We start from the raw sequence: 6,442 nt of genomic DNA, 5'->3' as shown, positions 1-6,442 counted from the left end.
AAGGCTTTTCTGTAATCAGATTCAGATATCTTGTTTTTGAACCAACTTTATGTATTTCAGATTCGTCATTATATTGTTCTTATTGTATAAGTGTAAGGAAAAAAAATTAAACCAAATACAATTAGGTATATTTTATCAATAATCATTTATAATAATTTCAATACGTTGAGATCCGGCTAAACACAAATTACCCTAAATTGTTTAAAAATGGCTGTGAATCCAAAGGAGAAAAATAATATATTCAATTATTGCATCGCATCTGCTTACTTATTTTCTTAAAGGAAATTTAGACCATTTATTCTGGATCGAATTGATCTTTGGTTTCTTTAATGATCACAAAAAATTTTAAGAAGAGTGCAGAATTAAAATTGTAATACTTAAAATATGTTTAAGTAGTTATTATTACATCTTAGCTCCATGAAATAATCAAATGCATTCGTTTTAAATTTTTCTTTTTAAAAAAGTTTATTCACTCTTCATTGATAGATCAAGTTGATTATAACTTTTATGTAGAAATTATGTTGATTTTTGTTAATCAAAACTTTGATTTATTATTCATTTGGCGAAATAGTTGGTTTAAATTTTTAATGTCTCTTATGAGACATGTATTATTTCAATACATTTTTATAGGTTGAAATAACAATATGACAAATAAATTTTTTAAAATTTCGTATATTTTATGATTAACCTTTCATTAGACTCGTTCATTGTTTGGATTTAAGATTTCGTCGCTGAATTTGCGAAACTTTCACCAACCATTATAATGCTTGCTAAATGGATGCCTAAGTGCATATCAATTAAATACTCTAAGGAGAGTTAGGAAAATTAAAACAAGAAAAGAATTTCTTTTTGGTTGTTTTTAATATCAAATTCTACAATTCGATACACGAGTCACGTGTCATTATAACCGAAAATGCTAAAAGTGCTGTGATTGTCTGAATGTAATCATGGTTTGGAATCCGAATATGGCGAATTCCATTGCGAAGATGCAATGTGTATGCTTTTAACTTTAATTACATTTACTTCATGGATTAAGTTGATGTGTTATGGGCGTTTGAAAAGTAGTAATGATTTCGATACCAATCAAATTGTTTAATCAAGCTTCAAAGTGACAATAACGCCCAAAATAGCTGTCGCGAGGTTTCTAAACAAGACTTTCAAAATTAAACCCAACTGAACTGTTAAAATTAAAGATGAATAAATTAACAATTAACATTTGTATATGATACGTAGGTAGCTGATACTAACAAATTACCCTTTCTAAAACGGAATATAGAATTATTTCCCTTTAGCCACTCTGAAGGATGTATCATCCTCACATTTTTGTTGAATATAATAATTGTTATAAAAGCCTCAAAGCAACAAATCTCATTATGTTTTAAGAATTATAGCAATATTACTATATTTTAGAGTTTCCTTAATACTAAAAAGAATCCTCCCATATATGTAATCTTACTATTCTTTGGTGCGCAAAGGATCAATACAGTGATCTAAAACTTAACCTTGAGCTTCAAAGGTAAAAGTTCAAGTTTGTTTAAGTTGCTTTTATCATATATGGTTTCCCTTGATTTCTTTTTAGGACGTGGTATCGCTTAAGATCAAAATAAACTGTAGATCGAAGAAAAGCCCTCAAGAAATAAAATACGACATACAAAGCATTGCTCCTTGGAGTTTCTTTTGACTTGCCTGTAAAATTTTATTTCTTGCGAAAGATTACTTCTCAATTACAGAATTTAATTATTCATTCCAATTCCCAGTGGAGGCATCCCAGCGACTGCCAAACAAGATTCCAGTTTTACTATCTGCAAAACTAACATCCTACTTTTAGTAAACTGGTAACTTTAAAAAACGTTCGATTTGAGTATTCTCTGTAGTACCAATATTGATACTTGTATCAAGACTTGGAACAACATTACAACGTAGTATCTGCCACATTCTAGGACTACTTCACCACTTGCGGCAGCAAGAAATTTACAGATATGCATACCAAAACAATTCATTATAACTCGCAGCAAAGCCACACAATGTATCGCATGCGTTATAGAAATCGGGGGGGGGATTATATTCTTCTAAATGAATTAACTTTTTACCTAAGATTTTGCTCCTGTAAAATGTGTTTCGGCAAACAATCTCAATTTACGGGTCGCGAACATCATTTTTACTTCTGAGACAATTGACTGCTGACGTGTGTAGCATGTCATTGGCGATTATGAGACAAAACCCATTTCGAGATGTCAACACAAGCCATTTAACTGGTTACACGCACACTGCGGTTGTGCATTGCTGGTTACACACAAAATTTACGAATAATCCCCGTTCTTGTAGTAGTGCACTGAAATAAGTTAGGAATTTCATCTTAAACGGAAAATAAACGAGTGCTTAATTAGCCGTTGGCGGTAGCTATGCATCCTGTTATTTATTGTGATCGAAGTTGGGTACTTTTACCGTAACCATCCAAATAGAGACTACATGACCAAATATACAGCAATTTTTCAACCGTTTTAGAATTTTTCCCCTCAGGATGAGTTCTACCTTCGCATATAAAACAATTCTTTTTGTACCAATTGGTATTCCCTATTGTGAACATGAGTTATTAAATATCAGTGATTGATTGGTAGTTGGCTTAACCCAAGAAGGGTAAGTTTTATGGGATAAAGCACACGACATATGTATGTATAGAACTGTTTAACAGGAAATGCTTGAAAGTTCGCAATGACTTTGAGTATTTAGATAAATAGGAAGAAATGAATTTAGTTGATCCGTATTTTCCCATATATATTTTCATCATACATACCAATCTCCTTCCTTTTTGAGAGTGGTAAAGGGTCGTAAAAAATTCTGTAACAATGATCACATTCTGTAATGGCAAGGAACGCATATACTCAGCTTGTTTCTAATTAATTTTTAATTTATTTATGAATTCCTCTACGTTTAATTTTAATTATGAATTAATCATGAATTTGTTCGTTTGCAAATCGCCTTCTTTATCAACTCCAAATGCTCGGTAAGTTTTCTTTCTTTCTTTTTAAACTCGTCAACATCATTTTTAGGTGACGTTGCAAACTTTTTTATTACCATAGCACCCATGATTGGCAAATGTTTATTAATATTATTAACAAATGCTTTATCTGTAAAAATATTTAATAGAGAAATTAGAAACAATATCACGTTTCTTTAGGAAATTTTAAAATGTTTGTATCTGTAAATGTTATTTTAATGTTTCTAATATTATTTTTATAATACTTTTAAATGTAAAATTGAGCAGGAAAAAATATATTTTTTTCCTTTTAAAGTACGTATTAAATTTAAAAAAATTCCAATTTTATACAGTCAATGCCATCCTTATCAGAATGTTCTTGAATATTTTGCCAGGAAACCCTTACTACTCTTGAAACAAAATATTTATATAGAATGTTTCTCACATGGTTTTGCTTTGAGGTAATTACGTGCGATGATGACGGAGTTTCTGCCGCCGTGTGTGTAAAAGCTAGATTATTGTGAATTCCGTTGGTGAATTCACCTCAGAGGAAAAAATCCGATTTGTGTATAATCAGCCTGACTGTGTCGCAATCGAACTGAACTGCTTTAATTGCTCTTCAAAGCTTATCAGATGAAAATCTCTCATGCTAGTAAGATTTAGAAGCTTGAAGAGCAGATGCTTCTATTTATTTTTCCTTCGTTATCGAGTCAGTTTTAAAATATTGCCGCATTGAAAAGAGACAGTCGACTCTCCATGGCCGAATGGCCATAGCACTGATCTCATAATCAAGAGATCGTCAGTTCGAATCCCGCTAGAGACAATGCGATTCACAGTCTGTGTAAATATTTAATTCCTTCATTTTATGTTTTCCTTTATTTCATGTTCCAGAAGATTCTGGACATTCTTTAGTTTACCAGATAAGTGTTCTGGACTTTTCTTACTGTCCCCAAAAAAGTATTCTGGAACTTTCCCTGCTAGTATAAAAGCAGAAGATGTGTCAGTCACTGTGTTCTCGGTTCAGATTTGAGTAAATAAATTGGTTTAGCTCTACTTCTTGTGTGTGTCATCGAGTTCCGCTAAAGAACCTACATGACAATATCGAGGTAATATAAAAGTTTAGCAACAAACTGGCCAATAACAGAAATATATATATTCATTTCTCATAGAAATTACCGAGATGCATTTTCTGCTATAATGGTAATGGTTTCAAACTACGTTTTTAGTCGAATTTTTTTGTAAAATTATCTGAAATTTGATACCACTTTAGATAATTATTGCGGTTTATGTGAAATTTACCCCAATGTAAATCCACTTAAACTGGATCCGTATGACAACAGCCATCATGAATCCCTTTCATTTTCACTTTATGCTGTTTTATAAACACTTAGAGTGGCAAATAAAAGAAGTTTATATTAAGAAATAATATTTCTATTTAGCACAAGGGTTCATAATCACCCCATAAAATGTCGATATTGTTTGTCTAAGATCTAATTTCGATATTTCATTGAAATTGCAAAATTTCTGATGAATGTACTGTGTTATAATAAATTAACCAAGGATATTGTACTCTCACAATGATAGATTACTCAATTCTCTAGTCTTGCCGCTACAGCTGTACACCTGCAGTCTTGATTTCATCAGCTCAACACGTTACAATGCCGATTTAAAACACTTGTGAAGAATTAATGAATATATCCAGGCAGAAAGATACCAATCCCCATGTTCAGCTGCCTTAAGTCGTTACCTTTTTGACGGATATTCTAAGGCATAGCTAATGATATGAGCATAAAGACTCGATTCATTGTATGTGTCTGAACTGTATGAATTATAATTGGTCATGGATCAACTTGCCATACTCATTATGTAAAAATGAGAATGTTGCAATAATAGCAGGAAATTCGGCGCCATCATAGGACAGCAACTCAAGTTCGTGTCCAAGAATTTTCGAGTTTGAAATCTGAATTTGGCACATCGATTAACTTCTTTGGTCCATCTGGTAATATCTGGTCTCTTCAACCTCATTCGTCATTATAAAAACTTTTGAATTTAAAAAAATTTTGTAAAACTCTGCGGATTACTTTTTGAGAATGATGTATTCTGAATTTTGAACTATTACCCGTATATGCCTCTTTGCATTTCCCAGAAACGAACATGAATTGAATTATTTTACGACGATATTTATAATTGTTTATCACATGAAAACTAGAAAAGGATATCTATTGAATTTAAATTATTGTATCTTTTAAATTGTTGGTTTCGTTTTTGAACTGAAGACTTTTGGAAGGATTATAAAATGATCCATTATAGCTCATTGCTAAAATTTCCTATCTGGACGACATTTTTAAATTCCATCCTGAATTATAGGTAAAATATTTGTTTTATATTGCAACGTCTTTGCATATTTTTGAAATAGAGATTTCAATACAAAATATCGCCAAAAATAATTAGATATGAGCGTAGACTATCTGTATTTTGTCTGAAAATAATTGTCTGCTTTATCTAATCGGTAGTTGGAGTTGACAAGATGCATGAATGCGGATGTTTGATGGTTTTGAATATATCTGATACTGAATCATCAGATTAAAAATATTTTTATCATCAAATTAAAATTTTTTCATGGATTATATATAAATTAAATGTAAATATACATATAAAACATTTTTTTTTCTCATTTTCACCCACAAATTTTTAATTTATACATATTATCTATAAAATACGTTAATTAATATTTTGTTAAAATTTTTTTGGATCATTATATTTGTAAGAAGAGTATTTTTCATAGTTTTGAACACATTTTAAATTCTTTAAAATATTACATGAAAACACAGCATAATTTGTCAAAAATTAAACACTAGTGCAGCCTTTAATGCTCTGTTTTGTAATCAATATTTTAGAAGAATAATGAAAAAAAAATAATAAATGCAATTTCGTAAAATTTATCCAATAGATATTACAAAATGTAAAAAATACTTTCATTGCTAAAAATAAATGCATAAAAACTTATTTCATTCAGAAATTAATTATTAACAGAAATTTGTCTTTATATCCAAAGATTTTACTAATTTTTGGAAATTAAAAAAAAAAAGATCAAGCTTAAAAAGTGAGTTAACCTTGTAATTGAAAGCTTATTAATAGTTTGCCATAAAGTTTTAGAGAAACTATATCCTTTGCGTAATTTAGAGAAAATTTTATATATAACGTAGTTAATATTTATAGAGTTGTTAATAATCTGGTAAATGTGATTAAAACTGAAAACTAAATTTATTTATACTATTGCATTTTATCGCGAGAGAGCGAAAATCAAGTTCTTTGCATATTTAATAGATAACTCATTTCCAAGTTAAATTTGCCTTCTCAAGGTTGAACAGCTTGAATAACATTTTAGTCACCATTAACTAGACTATTACATTTTCCCTTTATTTTCTTTCTTTATTTTAGTTATATTCAAAAAGCACTTTCCTA

Source organism: Argiope bruennichi, chromosome 4 (genome assembly GCF_947563725.1).
Source record: "Argiope bruennichi chromosome 4, qqArgBrue1.1, whole genome shotgun sequence".
In the NCBI taxonomy this organism is placed as follows: Eukaryota; Metazoa; Arthropoda; class Arachnida; order Araneae; family Araneidae; genus Argiope; species Argiope bruennichi.
The sequence above is the reverse complement of the archived record's forward strand: the minus strand, read 5'-3'. Positions refer to the sequence as shown.